This window comes from Pteronotus mesoamericanus, unplaced genomic scaffold (assembly GCF_021234165.1).
Source record: "Pteronotus mesoamericanus isolate MK-2021 breed Mesoamerican mustached bat unplaced genomic scaffold, CSHL_Meso_final contig_41, whole genome shotgun sequence".
Classification (NCBI taxonomy): Eukaryota; Metazoa; Chordata; class Mammalia; order Chiroptera; family Mormoopidae; genus Pteronotus; species Pteronotus mesoamericanus.
In genome coordinates this window covers 7,370,970-7,383,087 of record NW_026555152.1, presented here as the reverse complement: position 1 = coordinate 7,383,087, position 12,118 = coordinate 7,370,970, and positions in this window count along the sequence as shown.

Here is a 12,118-nt window from a genome sequence, read left to right as displayed (position 1 = left end):
GCTTTGAAGGCAATATGTACACCATACACATGAAACAAAAAACCTAGAGCTAACATCATACTTAAGAGTGAAAGAACAAGTGCTTTCTCTTTAAGATGGCAGACAAGGTAAGAATATTTACTGTGTATAACATGGTCCTGATGATACCAGCCAATGCAATAAGAGAAGAAAAATGAGGCACACACACCACATAGAAGTAAAACTGCCTTTATTCACAAATATGATGATGATATACATAGAATATCCTAAAGAATCTAAAAAAATGAAAAACCTATTAAAACTAACAAGTGACTTAACAAGGACATTGGATACAAGGTCAACATTACAAAAAATCTTATTACATTTCTATGTACAAAGAATGGACGATTGGAAATTAAATTTAACAATATATCATGACTTTCTAACTTCAGCAAGTTTCCAATGGTTGTTCCATTGCAGAAACATTAATTTGAACAAATATTCACATGCAAGGCCAACTTCACGAGATCTAAGAATTCCAGGTAGGGATGATAACACCTGGGTGGAGTACAGACATAAGAAAAAATACATTGAAGAAGGTAGGAAATACAGTTTCATATTACTCCTGTCTCCCCTTTTCCAAGCCCAGGCAAGCAATGGGGAGAGAGACAACCTTGCCCTGGGAGGAGAATCAGCACTCCACTGCAGACCCCAGAACCAGGCCCACACCAGTGCGCAATTGACACCTATGGCTCCAGGCCCAGCAGAACCAGAGTCAAGGCCCACCCCAGTAAAACTTTATTTCCCAGCCACCATGGACCCAGGCAACAAGCCCACCCTTACAGGCCTAACATCACAGTCCTAGACAGCACCCATGCCTCTGTGAACCCAGGTCCAAGGCCTCCCATGGTGCACTTAGATGCCAGGCAAGACCTGTGAATCCAAGTGCCAGGCCCAACCCAGAGAACCAAGACTCCAGGCCTAACCTCCATGGAATCAGGCACCAGGTGGACCCCTTGGACCCAAGAACCAGGCCTGCCCACCTGCTGACCCTGGCACCACATCTGCCTACCTGAAGACACCAAAAGCAAACCCACCCACACTCACCACCAGACAACCCACCCAGAATCTCTGGAGAGCTGATTGTTGAAGGGCTTTACCTGCCAAAACTAGCCTGTAAAGCTTGGAAGAGGTACCAGCTTCTTAAAATGCACAAGCACCAACACAAATTCATAAGGACCACATATAAACTAATAAAGCTTCAGTAATTGCCTTGACCAGTGTGGCTCAGTTGGTTAGGTGTTGTCCCACAGAGCAAAAGGTCACAGGTTCGATTCCCAGTCAGAGCACATGCCTGAGTTGTAGATTTGGTCACAGGTCAGACCACGTGCAAGGGGCAACCAATAGTTGTTTCTCTCTCACACTGATGTTTCTCTCCCTCTCTCCCTCCCTTCCCCTCTTTCTAGAAAGAAAGAAATAAAATATTTAAAATATGTAAATATAAAGCTCTAATAACTGACACTAAAGAAATGAAAATGTATAAACTATCTGACAAAAAATTGAAAGTAATCCTTCCTCTTAAAGAAATTCACTGAATTACAAGAAAACACAAATAGACAACTAAACAAAATTAGTGATTTCCTGGGTATGACACCGAAAGGAAAAGCAACAAAAGCAAAAATAAACAAGTGGGACTACATTAAACTCTGAAGCTTCGGCACAGCAGAGAAAAGAATAAAAAGGCAGGCTATTTTATCAGCTAAGCCTCATAGGCAGCCAACCTCAGTCCAAACTGGAAACTTTCTTAAAATTTCTCCAAGGTCTACAGGCCCCAAGAAGGAGGCAGCTAGCTTCATTGTGTCCTGTATCCTCTCCCCCTTGCTAAGCTGCCCCAAGGCTGGCATAGGTGGCAGCCTGCTTCTCCTACATACCTCTGGGCCCAGCACAGGCAGCTATCAACTGTGGAACCCTTTGTGGCTCCTACCAGGTGGCTCCAGGCCAGGTAAAGGCAGCAGCTGAGCTTGGCCTGCAACAAAATTCCTCCTGAGAGGCCCAGAATCACAACACTCAGTGACTGGCTTCAGACTGAAACAGAGCGCCACCCAATTAGGTCCACAAATGGTGTACTCAAAAGGTGGTCTTGTAGACACAAAATCCCATTCCATAGAGTCTGCGCTTGCTGTGGTTGTGGCCCAGTGTTGACAGCCAGTCACCCCGAGGGTCAGAACCATGACTGATGTGACAACAGCAATCAAAGCTCAACTACAACAGCAGGGCACACACAACCCACACAGGAAACACTCCTGCAGCACCTGGTTCAGGTGAAAAGGAGACTGTGCCACTGGGCCACACAGGGCACCTACTACATAAAGGTACCTTGCCAAGACTGGGAGTAGTAGCAGATCTACCAAATACATAGAAACAAACAAGGAGAAGCAGCCAAAATAAGGAGGCAAGAAACAAACAAACAAACAAAAAAACCTAAATGAAATGGAGGAAAGCAATCTATCAGATACAGAGCTCAAAACACTGGGATAAGGATGCTCAATGAGCTTAGTGGAAAGAATAGATAAACTCATTGAGAAACCAACAAAGAGATTAAATAAACTTAAAAAAGGACATATAAACCACACACACAAAAAAGAGAACTACTTAGAAATGAAGAATACACTAGAAGGAAACAACATCAAGTTAATTAAGCAGAGGATCAAATTAGAGATTTGGAAGACAAGGCTACGGACAACACTGAATCAGAACAGCAAAAAGAAGAAACAATTGAGAAAGTAAGAATAGTTTAAGGGGGGAAAAGAATAGTTTAAGGAATCTGTGGGACAACACCATGCACACCAACATTCACATCATAGGGGTACCCAAAACAAGAGAGCAAAGGATCAAAAACATATTTGAAGAAAAATGAAACTTCCCTAACCTGGTAAAGGAAATACACATAAAAATCCATGTAGTACAGAGAATTCCAAACAAGGTGAATCCAAAGAGGCTCACATCAAGACTCATTGTAAATAAAATGCCAAAAGTTAAAGACAAAGAGAGAATCTTAAAAGAGCAAGAGAAAAACAGTTACCTACAAAGAGCTCCCTTCAGACTGTTAGCTGATTTCTCAACAGAAATTTTGCAGGCCAGAAGGGATTGGCACAAAAATATCAAAAGTAATGAAAAGCAAGAAACTACATACACAAGAATAAATATAAAATAAATTAAAGACTTAAATGTAAGACTTAAAACAATAAAACTCCTAGAAGAAAACATAGGCAATAAAATCTCTAACAATTTTCTTAGCAATATTTTTTTCTGATATATCTCCTTGGGCAAGGGAAATATAAGAAAAATTAAACAAATGGGACTACATCAAACTAAAAAGCTTTTGCACAGCAAAGGAAACCATCAACAAAATGAAAAGACAACACACTGAATGGGAGAATGTATTTGCCAATGATGACATCTGATAAGGAGTTGATAATCCAAAATTTATAAAGAACTCATACAACTCAACACCAAAAAATATCCAATTTTAAAAATTGTCAGAGGACGCTTGTCAAAACAGGATATATATATATATGAAAAGACATAAGATGCTCAACATCACTAATCATCAGGGAAATGCAAATTAAAACCACAATGAGATGTCACCTCACACTTCCAGTCAAGATGGCAGTGTAGGCAGACATGGCTCTCTTCTTCATACAACCACATCAAAATTACAACTAAAATATACAACAACCATCACTCAGAACCATCAGAAATTGAGTTGAATGGAATTCTGACAACTACAGAATTAAAGAAACCACATCCATCCAGACTGGTAGGAGGGGTGCAGATGCAGAATGGGCTGGTTCTACACCCACATGTATTAGATAAAAATTCGGGAGGGATATTTCAGGAGCAAGGAATCCCCACACCAGGTGCCCCAGCCCAGGGTTCCAGTGCCAGGAAGATAAGTCCCCACAAGTTCTGGCTGCAAAAACCAACAGGGACTGAGTTCGTGGAAGAGACTTCTGGAGCCCCAAGCAGTTCCTCTTAAAGAACTCACACATGGACTCCCCTGCTCAGACTGACTCCCTTTGAGCTTCATCACCAGAGTAGCAGATTGAAAGACACCAGTGGCATACAGGGAGAAACTGAAGTATCTGACATCAAGGTGAACAGAGGCCATTGTCCCTTTTCTAAACCCTCCCCACACAGAGTCAGTAAGCTGGTGCCATATCTAAGACTGCATCAGCCTAGCGAACACTGTTTGATGCGCCTTGGAGATTCCCAGAGACTCTACCCCACCTAACTTCAGGCCCACCCAATAGCTTTTTCATGTGAATTCCTGGTTTTGACTCATGCTCTCACAACTTCCTAAATCCTATCAAACAAGCAGCAGCTGCTTCAGTGAGCCACAGGCATGGTGTTAGCAGCAGCCAGCCTTGATTCACAGCTTGGCTTTGTCTGGGTATCTCCAAGCCCAGCACAAGTAGCAGCCATCTCAGATTGCTATATAGCTCAGGCAGAGTGCCCTGGGAAAAACACAGGTGGGGGCTGACCTTGGCTTGACCACCCGGGAAACCCCAAGGCCAGTGTACCCAGTAGACAGCAACAGACTATGTCAGAGCACCACCACCTGGCCCCCGCACAGCTGATCCCCCATGGAGGCCAGAGGTTGGTAGTCAGTGGTCACAGCCAGTCCTTGCAGCTGACTGGCCTGGGTAAATCCTTCGCATTGATATGCCAACAGCAACCAAGGCTCAACTGTAAGAAGAAGATGTACTCAGCCCACACAAAGGGACATGTTGAGTACCCAGATGGGTGATAGGGGAGGCTGTGCCATTAGACCCTACAGAACACCTACTACCTTAAGCAACACTACCAAGATAAGGAGTCAATGCAGCTCTACCTAATACATAGAAACAAACACAAGGAGACTGCCAAAATGAGCAAAGAAACATGGCCCAAATGAAAGAACAGATCAAAACCCCAGAGAAAGCTAAATGAAATGGAGATAAGCAATCTATTAGATGTAGAGTTCAAAACACTGGTTATAAGGATACTCAAGGAACTTAGGGAGGATCTCAACAGCATAAGTTCAAGGAACTTAGTGAGGATCTCAACAGCATAAAAAAAGATTCAGTCAGAAACGAAGGATACACTAAGTAATATAAAGAACAACTTACAGGGAAGCAACAGTTGAGTGAATCAAATCAATGATTTGGAACATAAGGAAGCAAAAAACAACCAATCAGAACAAGAAGAAGAAAAAACAATCCAAAAAAATGAGGACAATATAAGCAGCCCCTGGGACAACTTCAAGTGTTCCAACATTTACATCATAGGGGTGTCAGAAGAAGCATCTCAAACAAGATGGATGCAAAGAGGCCCACTCCAAGACATATCATAATTAAAATGCCAAAGGTTAAAGATAATCAAAGAATCTTAAAAGCAGCAAGAGAAAAGGAGTTAGTTACACACAAGGGAGTTCTCATAAAATTGTCAGCTGATTTCTCAAAAGAAACTGCAGGTTAGAAGGGATTGGCAAGAAATATGCAAAGTCATGAAAAGCAGGACCTACAGCCAAGATTGCTCTACCCAGCAAAGATATCATTTAGAATGGAATGGCAGATAAAGAGCTTCCCAGACAAAAGAAAACCAAAGGAGTTCATCATCACCAAACCATTATTACATGAAATGTTAAAGGTATTTATTTAAGAAAAAGAAGATCAAAACTATGACCAATAAAATGGCAATAAATACATATCTATCAACAATTGAATCTAAAAAACAAATTAAGCCAACAAGAAGAACAGAGACAGATTGTGGATACAGAGAACATTTTGAAGGTTGCCAAATGGGAGGGATGTGTGAGGAAGCAGGTGAAGAGATGAGAGGATTAAGCAGTACAAATTGGTAATTACAGAATAGCCATGGGGATATAAATACAGTATAGGAAATGGAGTAGCCCAAGAGCTTATATGCATGACCCATGGACATGAACAGTGGTGGAGGGACTGCCTGAAGGAGTGGGGGTCTGAGTGGAGGGGGACAAAGGGGAAAAACCAGGACAACTGTAATAGGATAATCAATAAAATATAATTTTTTATAAAAGAGATTCACCTCACACCTGTCAGAATACCTATCATCAAATCAAAAAACAAGTGTTGGCAAGGATATAGAGAAAAGAGATCCTTCATGAACTGTTGGTGGGTTTGGAAATTGGTGCTGCCACTATGGAAAAGAGTATGGAGGTTCATAAAATATTAAAAATAGAACAAGCTTATGACCCAAGAATTCAACTCCTGGGTATTTATTTGAAGAAATCTTAAACACTAATTTGAAAATATATTTGCATCTGTATGTTCATTGCAGCATTTTTTATAGTAGTCAAGATATAGAAGCAACTTAAGTGCCCATTAATGGATGAGTAGATTAAAAAGCTGTGGCACATCTACAAGGAATATTATGCAGCCATAAAAAGAATGAAATCTTACCATTTGCAACAACATGAGTGGACTTAGAGGGTATTATGCTAAGTGAAATAAATCAGACATAGAAAGACAAATACCATATGAGTTCACATCTAAAAAACAAAATAAATGAACAAACAAAACAGAAAAAGACTCACAGATACAGGGAACAAATGGACAGTTCCCAGATTGGAGGGAGGTTTGGGGGATGGGTAAAAAAGGTGAAGGGTTTAAGAAGTACAAATTGGCAGTTACAAATTTGTCATGAGCATGTAAAGTACAGCATAGGGAATATAGTCAATAATATTATTATAACAACGTGTGGTGTCAGGTGGGTAGATTTATAGAGGGATCACTTCATAAGTTATATATATATGTCTTACCATTATGGTGCACACCTGAAACTAATATAGTATTGAATGTCAACTCTAATTGAAAAAATTAAAATTAAAAAAACGATGGACTATAAAGCTGTGGTCATCAAACAGTATGGTACTGACAATTGATTAACAAGCAGAATAGAAGTGTTAAGACACCAACTGACAAAGGTGCCAAGATAATTCAATGAGAAAGAGCAAAGTTTACAACAAGTAACACTAGATCAACTGGATGGCCATATGGGAAAAAATGAACTATGATCTTTTCCTCATACTAGACACAAAATTTAATTCAAGATGGGTCAAACACTTAAATATATAACTATAAAACTTCCAGAAGAAAACAAAGGAGACAATCATTGTGACTTTGGGTTAGGCAAAGAATTCTTAGGACACATAAGGACAACCCATAAGACAAAATATTGTTAAGCTGGACTTCATCAAAATGAAGAAGTGTTGCTCTTTAAACAAAAGGTTACAAAAATGAGAAGGCCACTTACTGGGAATAAATATTGCAAAACAAATCTAAGAAAAATATTTGTAAATATACAAAGACTTATGTATAAATTTTTATAGTAATTTTATTCATGATAGCCAAAAGTGCAAACAAACCAAATTTCTATCAACAGGTGAATGTATAAGTAAATTGTAATATTTCTATATAATGGAATGCTACTCAGCAATATAAACAAACTACTGATATATACAATAAGAATGAATCTCAAAAACACTATACTAAGTGAAAGAAACCAGACACAAAGACTGCTAGTTTCATTTTTATGTCAACCAAGAAAAGACAAAACTATAGTAACAGATCAATTCTCAGGTCAGGGAAAGGAGAAGGGATTGACTGCAAAGGAGCAGGGAGTTTTTCAAGTGTTACAGATGTTTTCTATCTTGATTTTGGTAGTGGTTTCATGAATGTATTCATTCAAAATTCATTGAACAGTGTACTTTTAAATGGATGATTTTTTATTCTACATACATTGTACTTCAGTAAAGCAGATTTTTTTTAAATGGTTTATAATTCTGCCAAAATTATTGAAACATAGTCTACAAAACACCCTAATCTGTTTACAACTATTTGTCTTAACATCCAAAACATGTAAAACGTAATTCCCAAGTCTATATAAACTTTATTGGTGAAAATGAAATTACTGGTTCAGTTAGAGAAACCTCTGAGCAGTGGTCATTTTCACCCATTTTGATGATTTGTTTAGAGAAATACAGATAACTGCAATGTGAAGAAAAATATTGATAATAATTATGAACATAGTCACTGCTCATCTTCTGAGTACCGTCTTACCAATAAATAGAAAGATGAGCTTTCCAACTCCCATGATATCTCTTAAGAGTTTGCTGACATTATTTAGTCATTTATGATGAAGGAAAATTATATGTACTACTCTAATATTCATAATTTAATAGTCAGTGATAACTTTCTGAATCTTAAGACAATTATTTTACTGATTATACTTTGCTTAATTATACTTTGCTTAACCTTCAGAGTCATGTTTACTCTGCAACTAGAAAGAGTATTTAGCAGATTCAGCGACAACCACAATAATATTATCATCTACCAAATACCTGTATGCATTTTGGCCAGTTGGAGGTATTGTAAATTTGCCATCTTAGAATGGCTGAGAATTAGGAAAAGAGCTCCAAGTTCTATACTGGGTAATGCTCTGCAGTGGACAGAAATAGGTATTCTTTTAAGATAGTAATAATAATCTTTAAGTAGTAGTCTCATTTTTCTCCATCTTAATCACAAAGCTCATAAAATTATACACAATACAAGGAAAAATGGGGTGGGGGGGGTGGATAGTAAAAAAAAGGAGCCCAGGGTAGATGAGGCCTTAACAAATTTGCCTCCTCAAAGCTGGACCCTTCTTTGAATTGAACTAATAATAAATTAGTATTCCATTTTCAGAATTGCAAGTTACCTCAACCTGTTTCTTTTGGGACTTCCTGTGAAGCTTCTTAATACTTTCTCTAGAAAATTCTAAAATGATTTTTTCTTCCCCCTTCTGCTGCTTTTCTACCCCCATTCTCTCCTAAAATACTTCTAAATTTGTTTTGTGTGCATCTCTAGATTAGGTTCTCACTGGAGGGAAAGCATATATAATTTCAAATTTTGTGTGCAGTATAATTTTAAATCTTCGGTAAGGGTGCTGAGCAATAACAGTCATGATGATAACAGGGGCCAGGTTAGGGATATTCATGTGGAATCTAAATTTGTGTGTGAGGGGCAGTGCGGGGGAGGGATGGCTAGAAAAAGGCAAGATAATGTTGCCTTGTATCTTACTACATACTGGGAGTATCTTCTCAAAATAGACCCTTTCAATTGTTAGGCTGATTTTAGCTGTCTGTACATATTTACAGCTCTTATCACTGAGGTATTAAGTTATGGCAGAATAGGATTGAAGAATCTCATCACTTGTCTCTGCCTATACCAAACCAGGGCAGGCTGAAGTGTTGAATTAGCTATGAAAAAGAACCAAGGCACAAGTGCCAGGCCTTGCTTAAAACAAGTAAAGTCATGGATAGTAATTAGAATGGGTCCCAAAAGGCTGAACACAGGCCCAAAGAGAAATTTTAAACCACTATAGAAACTGAGCTCCTCTTCTATTACCAAATCAATTTCAATTCAGTTAAAAAAAAAAAAAATTTATCCTCACCCAAGGACATTTTTTTCATTGCTTTTAGAGAGAGAGAAACATCATTGTGAGAGAGAAATGTCGATTGGTTGCCTCCTGCACGCGCCCAGACCAGGGATTGCCCCACCACCCTTCCATTATGGAAGACGCTCCCACCAACTGAGCCACACTGGCCAGAGCTGATTCAATCTTTTAAATGGAAAAATATGTGTTACCTCTTCAGATTCCTGTGATACATGGCTATTACCAAAAGTCAGATAACATTCCAAAAAAGATTGACTGGGATGTTCTTAAGTATACAGTCTTCTCAGAAGTATCTTCTGGTCATCAAGTTACATGAATTAAATATCACATAATGACTTGTGGAAGAAGACACCAGCTAGCCATAGGTATTATTATTGACATTCCCACATGTTTACACTGTATTCCCACAATGAGATGTAAGCCTGCTGAAAACAAGGGCTGAGTCTCATGACAAATTGTCCTCTAGAATATCATTGAGGAAACCCAAGTCACGGCAGATGGTAAATATGCGATTAATTTTTTAAATTTAATCTTGTGTATCCAAGACCTCCTCCCACACACATATTTATATACACACAACAAACTAGGTTTTTAATAAATTCTGTTCATTATAACAGTGGAAGATATATTACTTCAAAATCTATTTTTCTTTTATTGATTCTTGAGAGAGAGGAAAGGAGATAGAAAGAGAGGGAGGGATACATCGATGTGAGAAACTGATCAGTTTCCTTCTGCACGTACCCAACCAGTGACCAAACCCACAACCCAGGCATGTGCTCTGACTGGGAATTGAACCTGGAGCCTTCCAGTTTGCAGGACAATGCCCAGCAACTGAGCCACATCAACCAGGGCTAGAAGACATACTTCTAAAATTACATTATTTTTCAGTTTAAAGGACAGGAAACATTTATTGCACTCTTTAAAAGACTAACCTTTATTATTGTCTCATTTTGGAAATATACAGTTCATTTTTAAAATTTTAGAAAATAAAGATAAACAAAAAAGGGAAAACCATTCATAATTCTAACACAGAGAGATAACCACATTAACATTTTGATATATTTTTTCCAATATTTTTCTGCTTTTATGTGTGGGTATATTTTCCTTCTTTTTTTTCAGTACATGCTGTTTTATATTTTTTTACTTAGCAAAATAATCACATTTCCCTAAAATTATTACCTTTTTTTTTCTTACAAGATAATTTTACAATAAATTATAACATAGGCTTTCATCACATGGCTGAACTAAAACTTGTTTAAACACTACCTCAATTTTGGACTTTTGAGTTGTTACTAATAATTTACTGTTATAAATAAGATGATTGTGGGAAATCTGTCTCTATTCCCAGGTCCCTAAGTGGAAGTTACTTGCAATGGGCAATAGATAGGGTAGAAATTTAAACTGACTGCACTATCTCTGAGGCCTCCTTCTTCTCTCTCAGACCTGCTATATGTAACAAACTTCCTTTAAGAAAGATTTTAAAAATTATTATTTAATTACTAAATATAAGATATAGAGCTTCATTTTCTCTACCCCTCCATTTCAGCTCTACTCTCCCAATTTGCCCTAACTCATCTTACATTCATTCCTCCCCTCTAAAATTTGGTTTTCTCTCTTCATACTAATACTAATGATAGTTTACTTCATAAAATGACCACTTCAAATTTTATGCAATCTGATAATCCTGTTGTATTTTAATTACATGTAGAAGATTTATAATTGGACTGGATATTATCACTAGAGCATTCTCTTAAGGGTCAGGGGGAAGACCAAAATGAACTTCTTAATGATATTCTCTTTGTTGGTACAAGCTTCTTGTTTAAAAGACCTTTATTCTTACTGTTAGAAGCTTTATAATGAGCCCAATGAGAAATAGTTCAGTAAACAAATATTAACTAGCTTTATTGTGGTAATCATTTCACAATATATACAAATATCAAACCATTGTGTTGTATACCCAAAACTAATATAAGTTTGTATGTCAATCTTACCTTAGTTTTTTTTTTTTAAAAAAAAGACATAATTCAGTAAGGAAGAGAGAAGACCTGCCAAGCTATGTTGTTTTTGTCACAGTGAGGCCATCATGACCTTTTTTTCATGACCACTGAGAATAACGGGAGTTGACAATGGGGAAAAGGTGGAGAAGGAAATAAGTAGGAAATTGTGACAAATAGACATGAGAGCCAAGCTCCATTTTAAAGGTCAACACATCCATTTAGATATTATGATATCTTGTCACCTTCTGACACACTATTAGTTTTTAGTTTTTATTTAATATTAGCTGGGGTTTTTAAAAGGTCTCCCCAGTATGCATGTATATATAATGTTGACAGTCACTCTTGTGTCAAATGCAGTCTGACCTGCCTAATCTTGATAATTCAGTCCGTAGTTAAAATTCCTCAAAATAATACCTGAATTTGCAGCTGGCAATTTGTTGGGAACCGTCCCCTCTGGTTTCAGGAACTGTAGCCTCGTCAACAAGCAAGAAGGCCCCACGGCTGGAGCTAAGCGAGGGGGCCTGGGAAAATAGGCCATTGAGGAGACAAAACCTGTCCCCCTGGCAGGAACACAGTCCCTGCCTCCTTCACGTCACCCTGCTTGGCCCTGGAGGATGGCTAGTTAGTCAATGACAGGTAAGACCCCT